Genomic DNA, 14570 nt, shown 5'->3' with positions numbered 1-14570 from the left:
GTGTTGGATCTAGCCCTGATCTCTTGACTGGGTGAGAGTGCTCTGCTTAATTCAGAGACTCTGTCCATCACCACCCCTTGTTGTAAATTATTTTGTCCACCCTAAGCGTGGAAGGGTATACTCAGATGTGAGTCCCTTGCTCATTGCACCATCAGGATTCAAGCAAGCCGGGCCGAAGACGCCTGAAATGGCAGAAACCGGTCCCCGGAAGCTTGTTTCCTTCCCAGTGTAAGAATTGGCTTTTGTAGTCTGGTCTGCCCTGTTCCCATGATGCACTGGGCCAGGGACAGACTAATTTGCATACAGCCAGGTTCTGAAACTGGGATGGTGCAATGAGCTAAAAAACGGTGTTGGATCTAGCCCTGATCTCTTGACTGGGTGAGAGTGCTCTGCTTAATTCAGAGACTCTGTCCATCACCACCCCTTGTTGTAAATTATTTTGTCCACCCTAAGCGTGGAAGGGTATACTCAGATGTGAGTCCCTTGCTCATTGCACCATCAGGATTCAAGCAAGCCGGGCCGAAGACGCCTGAAATGGCAGAAACCGGTCCCCGGAAGCTTGTTTCCTTCCCAGTGTAAGAATTGGCTTTTGTAGTCTGGTCTGCCCTGTTCCCATGATGCACTGGGCCAGGGACAGACTAATTTGCATACAGCCAGGTTCTGAAACTGGGATGGTGCAATGAGCTAAAAAACGGTGTTGGATCTAGCCCTGATCTCTTGACTGGGTGAGAGTGCTCTGCTTAATTCAGAGACTCTGTCCATCACCACCCCTTGTTGTAAATTATTTTGTCCACCCTAAGCGTGGAAGGGTATACTCAGATGTGAGTCCCTTGCTCATTGCACCATCAGGATTCAAGCAAGCCGGGCCGAAGACGCCTGAAATGGCAGAAACCGGTCCCCGGAAGCTTGTTTCCTTCCCAGTGTAAGAATTGGCTTTTGTAGTCTGGTCTGCCCTGTTCCCATGATGCACTGGGCCAGGGACAGACTAATTTGCATACAGCCAGGTTCTGAAACTGGGATGGTGCAATGAGCTAAAAAACGGTGTTGGATCTAGCCCTGATCTCTTGACTGGGTGAGAGTGCTCTGCTTAATTCAGAGACTCTGTCCATCACCACCCCTTGTTGTAAATTATTTTGTCCACCCTAAGCGTGGAAGGGTATACTCAGATGTGAGTCCCTTGCTCATTGCACCATCAGGATTCAAGCAAGCCGGCCCGAAGACGCCTGAAATGGCAGAAACCGGTCCCCGGAAGCTTGTTTCCTTCCCAGTGTAAGAATTGGCTTTTGTAGTCTGGTCTGCCCTGTTCCCATGATGCACTGGGCCAGGGACAGACTAATTTGCATACAGCCAGGTTCTGAAACTGGGATGGTGCAATGAGCTAAAAAACGGTGTTGGATCTAGCCCTGATCTCTTGACTGGGTGAGAGTGCTCTGCTTAATTCAGAGACTCTGTCCATCACCACCCCTTGTTGTAAATTATTTTGTCCACCCTAAGCGTGGAAGGGTATACTCAGATGTGAGTCCCTTGCTCATTGCACCATCAGGATTCAAGCAAGCCGGGCAGAAGACGCCTGAAATGGCAGAAACCGGTCCCCGGAAGCTTGTTTCCTTCCCAGTGTAAGAATTGGCTTTTGTAGTCTGGTCTGCCCTGTTCCCATGATGCAGTGGGCCAGGGACAGACTAATTTGCATACAGCCAGGTTCTGAAACTGGGATGGTGCAATGAGCTAAAAAACGGTGTTGGATCTAGCCCTGATCTCTTGACTGGGTGAGAGTGCTCTGCTTAATTCAGAGACTCTGTCCATCACCACCCCTTGTTGTAAATTATTTTGTCCACCCTAAGCGTGGAAGGGTATACTCAGATGTGAGTCCCTTGCTCATTGCACCATCAGGATTCAAGCAAGCCGGGCCGAAGACGCCTGAAATGGCAGAAACCGGTCCCCGGAAGCTTGTTTCCTTCCCAGTGTAAGAATTGGCTTTTGTAGTCTGGTCTGCCCTGTTCCCATGATGCACTGGGCCAGGGACAGACTAATTTGCATACAGCCAGGTTCTGAAACTGGGATGGTGCAATGAGCTAAAAAACGGTGTTGGATCTAGCCCTGATCTCTTGACTGGGTGAGAGTGCTCTGCTTAATTCAGAGACTCTGTCCATCACCACCCCTTGTTGTAAATTATTTTGTCCACCCTAAGCGTGGAAGGGTATACTCAGATTTGAGTCCCTTGCTCATTGCACCATCAGGATTCAAGCAAGCCGGGCCGAAGACGCCTGAAATGGCAGAAACCGGTCCCCGGAAGCTTGTTTCCTTCCCAGTGTAAGAATTGGCTTTTGTAGTCTGGTCTGCCCTGTTCCCATGATGCACTGGGCCAGGGACAGACTAATTTGCATACAGCCAGGTTCTGAAACTGGGATGGTGCAATGAGCTAAAAAACGGTGTTGGATCTAGCCCTGATCTCTTGACTGGGTGAGAGTGCTCTGCTTAATTCAGAGACTCTGTCCATCACCACCCCTTGTTGTAAATTATTTTGTCCACCCTAAGCGTGGAAGGGTATACTCAGATGTGAGTCCCTTGCTCATTGCACCATCAGGATTCAAGCAAGCCGGGCCGAAGACGCCTGAAATGGCAGAAACCGGTCCCCGGAAGCTTGTTTCCTTCCCAGTGTAAGAATTGGCTTTTGTAGTCTGGTCTGCCCTGTTCCCATGATGCACTGGGCCAGGGACAGACTAATTTGCATACAGCCAGGTTCTGAAACTGGGATGGTGCAATGAGCTAAAAAACGGTGTTGGATCTAGCCCTGATCTCTTGACTGGGTGAGAGTGCTCTGCTTAATTCAGAGACTCTGTCCATCACCACCCCTTGTTGTAAATTATTTTGTCCACCCTAAGCGTGGAAGGGTATACTCAGATGTGAGTCCCTTGCTCATTGCACCATCAGGATTCAAGCAAGCCGGGCCGAAGACGCCTGAAATGGCAGAAACCGGTCCCCGGAAGCTTGTTTCCTTCCCAGTGTAAGAATTGGCTTTTGTAGTCTGGTCTGCCCTGTTCCCATGATGCACTGGGCCAGGGACAGACTAATTTGCATACAGCCAGGTTCTGAAACTGGGATGGTGCAATGAGCTAAAAAACGGTGTTGGATCTAGCCCTGATCTCTTGACTGGGTGAGAGTGCTCTGCTTAATTCAGAGACTCTGTCCATCACCACCCCTTGTTGTAAATTATTTTGTCCACCCTAAGCGTGGAAGGGTATACTCAGATGTGAGTCCCTTGCTCATTGCACCATCAGGATTCAAGCAAGCCGGGCCGAAGACGCCTGAAATGGCAGAAACCGGTCCCCGGAAGCTTGTTTCCTTCCCAGTGTAAGAATTGGCTTTTGTAGTCTGGTCTGCCCTGTTCCCATGATGCACTGGGCCAGGGACAGACTAATTTGCATACAGCCAGGTTCTGAAACTGGGATGGTGCAATGAGCTAAAAAACGGTGTTGGATCTAGCCCTGATCTCTTGACTGGGTGAGAGTGCTCTGCTTAATTCAGAGACTCTGTCCATCACCACCCCTTGTTGTAAATTATTTTGTCCACCCTAAGCGTGGAAGGGTATACTCAGATGTGAGTCCCTTGCTCATTGCACCATCAGGATTCAAGCAAGCCGGGCCGAAGACGCCTGAAATGGCAGAAACCGGTCCCCGGAAGCTTGTTTCCTTCCCAGTGTAAGAATTGGCTTTTGTAGTCTGGTCTGCCCTGTTCCCATGATGCACTGGGCCAGGGACAGACTAATTTGCATACAGCCAGGTTCTGAAACTGGGATGGTGCAATGAGCTAAAAAACGGTGTTGGATCTAGCCCTGATCTCTTGACTGGGTGAGAGTGCTCTGCTTAATTCAGAGACTCTGTCCATCACCACCCCTTGTTGTAAATTAAACTGCCATTTGGGCATACTAAAAGAGCCCAACACTTTATGGTTATGAGAAAAACACACACATATAGACCATGACTCCATATATTAACGGTCAGATACCAATATTGTCAACAGTGATACTCTGCCAGGTCATGTTATAATTATCTAGCCGAGTGAACATAACTAAAGAAAACTCGGCCCTTTTATGGTCTCAATCCATCCGAATCAATTTCGCGGTCTAGTGCCCGTATTGTTTGCGCATGCTCCCCAAGTATGGGATACATAACGCTTAACTAAACATTAGCTACTGCATGCGGTCTAGTGCCACAGAGACCATAATATTCAATCCATTTTGTGGAATATTTATATATGGCTATTCATAATTACCCCCTTCAGATGTACATTGAGCTTATGAATCTCACCATGATTGTACCAATTTATACAAGCAATTTGGACCCAAAAGAAATTTACAAACGAATAGATCCAAATTAAATGTCCAACTAAACAGTGCAAAAGTGAGTTCCTTATCTAGACAAAATAAAATGTTACATTAAAATAGAATTAGAGTAATTGAAAATTACTATATCTATACAGATCTATACAGTTACATTCAGCAAACCACATGTAGATATTGTACTATTTCTGAGACATATTGTTCTCAATCACAGTGTTAAACATCAAGACTACTCCTCATATAGATGAGTGGCCAATTCCTCATCCAGATTATGGCCTCCGGGAAATCTACTTTCTAGTTCCATGATCCACTTAGATTCTCTCTTACGCAATGCCAGTATCCTATTGCCACCCCGTCTACCTATGTTAACCTGTTCTACTGCAAAGTACCTAAGTAGAGAGGTGTCAGATTGGGGAAATTCTTGAAAATGTCTGGCAACTGGGTAATGGACATCTACATTTGTTATTGCTCTCAGATGTTCCTGGACGCGTTTCTTAGCCATGCAAGTTGTGCTGCCCACATACCTCAATTTACATGGGCACTCTAACACATAGATGACAAAGTTCGTATTACATGTGAGGAATAGTTTGATTTTACGCTTTTCCATGTGCCCCGGAATATCTATTTCGTTTACCATGAAACTAGATTTACAAGCCCGACAATGCCCACAGGGATAGAATCCTTTAAGACCCTGTACATGCTGTTTTATATTATCAGAAATATCCCCTTTAACCAAGATATCTCTGAGGTTTCTCCCTCTCCTGTAGGTGATTTGAGGTCTTTCGGGTAAATTGGGACCTATTATATTGTCTACCTGTAAGATATTCCAGTTATCCACCAAAATTTTACGAACCTTGTTGGATCTCTGGTGAAAGGTAGTAATAATTCTGGTCGTGGGTATCTCACCTTCGGTATTGATTTTGGGTTTGAGAGTATCTGTTCTTTCTACTCCTGCCACTTTTTTGGTGGCTTTAGACAGTACCCATTCGGGATAGCCTCTCTCTCGAAACCTTGACAGCATGAGTTCTTGTTCTGCAGCAAACCCTTCATTATCGCTGCAGTTTCTTTTGGCTCTAAGAAGCTCCCCATAGGGGATGCTCCATTTTAGGGGGTCTGGATGGGCGCTAAGAGTGTGCAGTAGACTGTTCCCCGCCGTCTCTTTTCTATGTAATTTAGAGACGAGGCTACCATTAATTACCTCAATCTCTGTGCCAAGAAATTCAACATGATCTTTACTTATCGTGTGGGTGAGATGTATGTTGTATATGTTGCTGTTAAGTTTCTCAATGAAACTACACGCTTCCTCTTTTTTACCCCTCCACACGACAAAGAGATCGTCGATGTATCTCATCAAGGTTTGCACTTTTGCAAAGTCTTCTGCCAGACAATCTTCATTTCTGAGCTCCTCCTCCCATTTACCCAAGAAAAGATTAGCGAAGCTCGGCGCAAAGGCAGAACCCATAGCCGCGCCGCGGGTTTGTTTATATATTGCCCCATCAAACATGAAAATGTTGTATTTTAAACACAATTTCATCATTTGCACAAGCATGCCAGTATGGTCACGAAAGCCTATCTGCCTCTTCTTTAAGAAATGGTAGCTTGCTTCCATTCCTTGGACATGGTCAATAATAGTATAAAGAGCGCTCACGTCCATGGTAATGAGCAGAGAGCCCTCTGTCAGTTGGATACTTTCTATTTTATTTAAAAAGTCGGTGGTATCTTTTGTGTAGGAGGGTAATTGGCAGACGAATTCTCTAAGGAAGTGATCAATGTATTAGGATACATTCTCATTGATACTTTCAATAGATGAAATGATGGGTCTGCCCGGAGGTTTGCTCGGGTTCTTGTGAACCTTCGGTAGAAGGTAAAAAATAGGAAGTTTAGGGTAGTCTCTTTTGAGGAAACGGAATTCATGCCACGAAAGTAACCCTTCAGTGTGCCATTCGTTTAGCTGTTCCAAGGTTTCAGTGATACTTGTGTTATATTCACTCATGTTACTTTTACAATAGAAATGTCCACCCTCTAGTTGATACAGAGCTTCTTCCACATACATATCTCTACCCCACAGGACAATATTCCCTCCTTTGTCCGAGGGTCTTAGGATAACATTTTTATCCTCAGCCAGAGAAAAGATAAAATCCATCTGTTCTTTGGTGAGGTTGATATCTCCCTTCCTGAATTTGGGACGAGTATGTTTCAGTTTGGTTAATTCTCTGGTCACTACTTCGTGGAAAGTGTCTATCGAGTCATGGGGTAAGGTAGGATAGAACACAGATTTAGGTTTAAAAGATGTGCTAGCAGCCCTATCTGTTCTTGTCTCTCTAACACCTACAATCTGTTGGTCTTGTTCATTACCGGCTAGAAGGCCTCTGTAGTAATAAATCACTACTAGATGCGGGTACAAATCTTACGTTTATTGGATAAAGATATAACAGGTGCTCCCAGCTTGGCGGCTTCAAATATCATCAACGTTCTAACCCGCACTCCAGGATGTAGCGCGGATCATACCAAGGGAGCAGAGAAAGAAGGGGGGGGAAAAGAGGGTAAGGAGAAGGGGATAAGATTACAACAGCCTCCTAGGGAGTAAACAGTTTGTAGCATATCTACATCCCCCACTGTAAGTTCAGGTGCACCTTCAGTCCCTTCTGAATCAAGTCCTGGTTTCTTTCTCGCCAAAGAATGCCATTTAGACAGTTTCAGCTTCCTAATAAATTTAAAAATGTCTACCCTAGTGTCCGCATAGTCAAAGAGTTCAGTCAGTCCTAGGCAGAGAGTTTGTTTTTCTTTCAAAGTTAGTGTTCTGGATGAAGGATTAATTATTGTTCTATTTACTGTTTGTTCATCCATCTTTATTTTCTTTTCTTGTAACCACCTCGCTTGGTTCCCATTGGTTTTCTGTTGTTCTTTTCTTCCCCTCTGCTTGAGCTTGAGTCTTCTCTGTCGCGATCTCCCCTGTCTCTTGCTCTTCCCCTTGGACGTCCTCGTGCTGGATTTTGTTTGTACACTGGTGGTTGTAGCATTTTTGCTTCCTTTTTGCGGCGTGTCCTTAGAACTCGAAATTCCTCTAAAAAACTCGCCGGTTTTTTGGTTATTTCAACTTCAGAGACTGTGCTTGTTGTTTGTCTTGATGCGTCGGTATCAGAATCACCCGTTACATTGACTGCTATTTGTTCATTTTCTGGATTGGTTTGGTTCTGCATTTTATTAGTTGAACCTTGTTGGTTATATAAGTAGTCATATTTTGGACTATGTGTAAGAATACGCCCGCTGTCGTAGTCTCCGCAATCACGGTGTAATTTTCTTTGTTTACGGTATTTGATATCTTCTTCATGTTTCTTTAATTTACCCTTCAGATCGTCTTTGAATTTCTTTATTGTCTCTTGTTCGGAGCTTTTGGAAAATTTATCTTCCAATTCTTTAATTTGCTTTAAGATTTCCTCACGATCCTCCCAGGCATATTTAATTAAAATGCACAGCATATTTTTAGAGCTATTAGTAGAGTTCTTTGACCATTCTACAAGCATTTGCGTATTCAGTGATTCGTGGGATGGAGTGATGTAAATTCTCAAACCCCTCAGCACCATTTCTTTATCCACATAGTCCTGAAGCGACGTTGCCTCCCACCATTTTGCACTTTCCTGCTTTTTAAGTTTCTCAAATTTGCGTAATTGGTCATTTAATTAATGGATCACTTGCAGGTTTCCCCTGTGTTGTTACATTCTGTCCTCCTTTACCTGGAGCTCTGGCAAATAAGGACGCTGCCTCCCGTCTCCTTTCGCCTTCTTCGTCCATGATGATATATGGACTTTAAATTGTTGGTATTGAATAACTGTAGTCTGTCTTTTGAACTGTTTTACGTGCGTTGGTTACTCTGTGAATTTTGACGGCACTCCGTACCGCTCGGGGTGGGTGGGAAGAAAAAGGGAAAACATTTTCAACCTGGCAGAGGGACATGTCATGAGACATGAGATTGTAAAATATATTTTTTGCTTGGATTTACTTAATGAATTGCTAGGATCAGCAGAAATGATGGAACGGATGCCATTTAGCGACAAAAAAATGAAAAATACCTTTAATCTGGTAAAAGTACTGAACGTAACATTTGATTTTGAAAGAAACTTTGTTTTACATTTAGGACTCCATATTAAGATGCTGTTTACTGTCATTCTACTCTATATTAGTGATGCATAACATTAAATGTCTGGCTTGGAACGTCTCAGGGCTGAATAACAAACGCAAAAGACGGTTAGTTGCAGAAGAATTAAGACTTTATAACCCCCATTTAGTATTCTTGACGGAAACACATATTACAGATAAGGACAGAAAACTGTTGAAGCAACTAGGATTGGAGTTGGTAGCAAGTTCAAGTGTGGTATCTTTAACTAGGGGAGTTGCAATTCTGAAAGATAAAAGATTCAAAGCAGAAATAATTAAATCAACTCACGACAAAAGGGGAAGGTGGGCAATTACTCAACTTTGCATTAACAATATGAAGTTTGTAGCCTGTGTTGTATATGGTTCTAACGTAGACGAACCCAGAATATTTGATCAACTAAATATAGCGTTATTAGACTGGGAGGGAGAATTGATAATGATGGGAGATTTCAATTGTATCTTGAATTGCCAAATAGACACCACTCGGCCAGGTAATCAGAAACGTATGTCTAAAACTAGAAATTCTATTCTAGATTTATGCAGGACGCATAATGTTAAAGATATATGGAGGCATCTACACCCAAATATTCCCGGTTACACATACTACTCAGCACCTCACAAATTATGTTCTCGACTAGACATGGCTTTTGCCTCAGATCTTTTGCTCAATTCTTTGTCTATGGTCATTTACCCCCGTATTTCATCTGATCATAACCCTATCATGGTGGAAATTTCTATCTCATCAAATCGTAAGCCTCCCAGACCTTTTACATTTCCTAGGAAACTAATATCAGACATGACCTATATCTCACAGCTAGAACTACATATAACAGAATTTCTAGACATCAACAAAAACTCTGCTTCATGTCTTACAATATGGGACGCTTGTAAGGCAGGTATTCGAGGGTTTACACAATCTTATGTCCTGAGACAGACCTCTGAAAAACAAAAAACTGATGCAGCTTTGACTTCTGATATTGCTGCTGGAGAGATTCAGTTAGCACTAGCTTTAAGAAATAACCTACCTACCCTGGAAATCTGCGCAAATCTCACCCAGCTAAAATGTAAGACCAAAGAGAAACTTTAAAAAAAAAATAGTGTACAGATGCATAAATATACATTTTTGAATTATGAGGGTGGAGATAAAATAGGCAAAATTCTGGCCTTTAAAGTGGCCGAAGATAGAGTAGACTCCACGATTTCTCAAATAACGGGACTTGACAACAGGAAATACAGTCTACCAAAGGATATCATCCAACAGTTCGCTAAATATTATGAAACTTTGTACACCCCTGAAAATATACCCAGCGGCTCTGTAATCGAGGATTACTTAAGAGAAAACCCAATGAAACAGCTAACTGAGACTGAAGTAGACGCTTTGGCCACAGGCATAACGAGAAAGGAATTAGAAGAGGCTATATTATCATTGCCTGTAGGGAAGGCAGCAGGGGAAGATATTATTCCACTAGAAATATATAAACAATGCTTAGATGAACTAATACCTTTTCTTTTAGAAGTTATAACATATATTAGCAGGACAGGGCTGGCCCCCAGATCTTGGAATAAAGCTAAAATAATATTTTTCCACAAAAAAGGCAAACCCAAAGAGGAGATGGGCTCATATAGACCGATATCCCTGATCAACTCAGACGCAAAAATTTTCGCAAAATGCCTGGCCAAAAAACTTGCACCATTAATGCCCAGAATTGTAAACATTCAACAGCACGGATTCATAGCAGGGAGAGATACATCTGCTCACGTCAACATATCAATAACAGCATTTGATATAGCTGAAATAGAAGCCACCCCCCTTGCTATGATAATGCTTGACGCCGAAAAGGCATTTGACCGGGTGGGATGGGACTATTTATGGCGTACACTTGGCTCTTTGGGCTTTGAAGGGGAGTTCCTAAATGGGATTCGAGCACTTTACGACAATCCAACGGCATATATAAGTTATGGAGGGCTTACCTCGTCATGTTTCTCAATTTTGAGGGGCACCCGTCAAGGGTGCCCTCTATCACCTCTGCTATTTGCCCTCTCACTAGAACCATTCCTAAAGGCCTTGGATATCCAACCAGAAATAATCTCATTTAAGTCTGGCCGGTATAGCTTAAAAATTACTGCATACGCAGACGACATTGCTATTTATACATCTGAAATAACTAAGTCTCTAAGTGCTATTAATATTGAAGCACTTAAATTCGGGACAGTTTCAGGGTATAAATTGAACACACATAAAACTCAAATAATAGCTAACTTTGTTCCCCCTGTACCGGTACCAGAAATCTGCAAGGTTGCCACTTATTTTGGAGTTAAAATTACTTCAAATATTAAAGAACTTAACGCTATTAATTATAACGACCTAACAAAAAACACCATCTCTACTTTGAAAAAATGGCATCGACTTCCACTAAATTTAATTGGCAGAATGAATCTGATTAAAATGAAAATAGTACCCCAATATTTATATTTGTTTAGATCAATTCCTCTGATCTTGAATAAATCTTTTTTTAAACAATTAGACGGGATCTTTGGTAACTTTATCTGGGGATATCAGAAGGCTAGAAGATCAATAAAGGTACTGAAAAATCAAATAGAGTCTGGTGGCTTAAATTTCCCTGACTTGAAACTATACTTCTGGGCTTCATATGTAAGACGCATACGGTCATTATTAAATCTGGAGGACACATTATTTTATCATCACTTAATGCTAAAAGGAGATTCTAACCAATTCTTGTTACACATAACAGACCCAAACTACCACAAACGAGTCAAGTTTAAGACTGCACGAGATATAATAAGAGTATGGAAGGATATTCTTGAATACTGTAAAACCACTATATATCATTCTCAGATGATTCTATGGAACAACCCCGGTCTACCGAGCATCTTTAGCGACTGAGAATTCCGCAGATGGCAGCTGAAAGGCATAAAGGTTCTGGGTGATTTGTACAACTCTCAAGGCATGTTAGACTTTCCCACTTTGAAACTTTTATATGATCTCTCTGAAACACACAGGTTTAAATATTTACAAATATATGACTTTTTAGTACGTAAAAATAAAATTAATAGTGTTTCAAGTGGTGGTATCTGGGACTACTTAAATTCTAGAAAAGAGAAAGCAATTATTAGTTTGACGTACAAATTTCTCACAGGCCTGAGTCCTAACGACAGCGATCTATTAGCTCAAAAATGGAACTCTAAACTGGGAACTAATTTTACAGGGAAACATATAATACAATCTTACACCAATATCCATAACTCTGTACGGTCATCTAGCTTAAGACTCCAACAATACAGAACCACTTACACGCTCTACTATACGCCTGAAAAATTCTCGAAATGGCTTACAAACAACGCTATGGGAGACAAAACCAAATGTCCAAAATGTGCTAAATATGCGGTCGATCTGGCGCACATGTTGTTTTCCTGTCCAAAGCTCGAGAAATACTGGGAAGAAGTGGGAAATATAATGACTGCTAAAAATATCCTTAGTTCTCCGATAACGGTGCCTATAGCTATATTTGGTTTACATCCGGCCAATCAACCACGATCGGTGTTAGCATCAATATTAATTTCATGTGCTAAATTAATATTAGCCAGGGCATGGATTAGCCCTAATACACCCAATGTTATGGTTTGGTGGTATCTAGTTATCGAAATTAAAACAATGGAGGGTACTCTAGCAGAATTAAGAGGTACAAGGTCTCTCAAGAAATTTGAGAAAATTTGGGGAGACTTAGACTAAACTGAATAACGCTAAGACTAACCCCTTCAGACAAATTGATTATGTTGTTATATTTTTAGTTTTTATGCTATTGATTTTATGAATTTCTGTGATATTTTTGTATATTTACGAGACATATCTGATCTTACCTACACATTTTCTGTACCTAAACAAAACTCCTGTAAAAATTAAGGTCATTTAATTCAAAACACAGAATGATGTGAAACTACTGCGAAATTTTCTGTTCAGTACCAGGTGAAAATAAAATAAAAATATTTAAAAAAAAAAAAAAAAAAGAGACGGCGGGGTACAGTCTACTGCTCGCTCTGAGCGCCCATCCAGACCCCCTAAAATGGAGCATCCCCTATGGGGAGCTTCTTAGAGCCAAAAGAAACTGCAGCGATAATGAAGGATTTGCTGCAGAACAAGAACTCATGCTGTCAAGGTTTCGAGAGAGAGGCTATCCCGAATGGGTACAGTCTAAAGCCACCAAAAAAGTGGCAGAAGAAGAAAGAACAGATACTCTCAAACCCAAAATTAATACAGAAGGTGAGATACCCACGACCAGAATTATTACTACCTTTCACCAGAGATCCAACAAGGTTCGTAAAATGTTGGTGGATAACTGGAATATCTTACAGTTAGACAATATAATAGGTCCCAATTTACCTGAAAGACCTCAAATCACCTTCAGGAGAGGGAGAAACCTCAGAGATATCTTGGTTAACAGGGATATTTCTGATAATAAAAAACAGCATGTACAGGGTCTTAAAGGATTCTATTCCTGTGGGTATTGTCGGGCTTGTAAATCTAGTTTCATGGTAAAAGAAATAGATATTCCGGGGCACATGGAAAAGCGTAAAATCAAACAATTCCTCACATGTAATACGAACTTTGTCATCTATGTGATAGAGTGCCCATGTAAATTGAGGTATGTGGGCAGCACAACTTGCATGGCTAAGAAACGCGTCCAGGAACATCTGAGAGCAATAACAAATGTAGATGTCCATTACCCAGTTGCCAGACATTTTCAAGAATTTCACCAATCTGACACCTCTCTACTTAGGTACTTTGCAGTAGAACAGGTTAACATAGGTAGACGGGGTGGCAATAGGATACTGGCATTGCGTAAGAGAGAATCTAAGTGGATCATGGAACTAGAAAGTAGATTTCCCGGAGGCCATAATCTGGATGAGGAATTGGCCACTCATCTATATGAGGAGTAGTCTTGATGTTTAACACTGTGATTGAGAACAATATGTCTCAGAAATAGTACAATATCTACATGTGGTTTGCTGAATGTAACTGTATAGATCTGTATAGATATAGTAATTTTCAATTACTCTAATTCTATTTTAATGTAACATTTTATTTTGTCTATATGTTTCTTTTAGGAGGAAAGGAAGGGAGACACTACTTTTTGTAAATGCACTGCACATCTTCCATCCCCCCTTTTCTTCGGCGAATGGAGAAGTCACTTCACCCTAGTGAGATAAGGAACTCACTTTTGCACTGTTTAGTTGGACATTTAATTTGGACCTATTAGTTTGTAAATTTCTTTTGGGTCCAATTGCTTGTATAAATTGGTACAATCATGGTGAGATTCATAAGCTCAATGTACATCTGAAGGGGGTAATCATGAATAGCCATATATGAAAATTCCACAAAATTGATTGAATATTATGGTCTCTATGGCACTAGACCGCATGCAGTAGCTAATGTTTAGTTAAGCGTTATGTATCCCATACTTTGGGAGCATGCGCAAACAATACGGGCACTAGACCGCGAAATTGATTTGGATGGATTGAGACCATAAAAGGGCCGAGTTTTCTTTAGTTATGTTCACTAGGCTAGATAATTATAACATGACCTGGCAGAATATCACTGTTGATATATTGGTATCTGACCGTTAATATATGGAGTCATGGTCTATATGTGTGTGTTTTTCTCATAACCATAAAGTGTTGGGCTCTTTTAGTATGCCTAAATGGCAGTTTAGTCTTTGACATAAATGGATTATAATTCTGCCAATATGAGAATATAAATTGAATACATGTACAGGACTCATATCTACTAGATATGTTTTTACCTCCATGCTACACCACTTTAAAATGGCCGACACATTTACCTACATTGCTATGAACTCTTAGCATGTGTACCTTTTCACTTTTTATGTTGTTAAACACTTTTTTACTTTATTTAACAAGCCAGAAATGCCATGTTGGTTACGGTGTGATCAAGACACTACCAGTGTCGAAACGCGTAACGGTTTTCTGTGAATGAACTTGAGCATCCATGCTCCTGAGTGCGCGTAGTGCTTCCGAGCAAACTGTGGATCGATATATA

The sequence above is a fragment of the Lissotriton helveticus genome, chromosome 7 (genome assembly GCF_964261635.1).
Source record: "Lissotriton helveticus chromosome 7, aLisHel1.1, whole genome shotgun sequence".
NCBI lineage: Eukaryota > Metazoa > Chordata > Amphibia > Caudata > Salamandridae > Lissotriton > Lissotriton helveticus.
The sequence above is the reverse complement of the archived record's forward strand: the minus strand, read 5'-3'. Positions refer to the sequence as shown.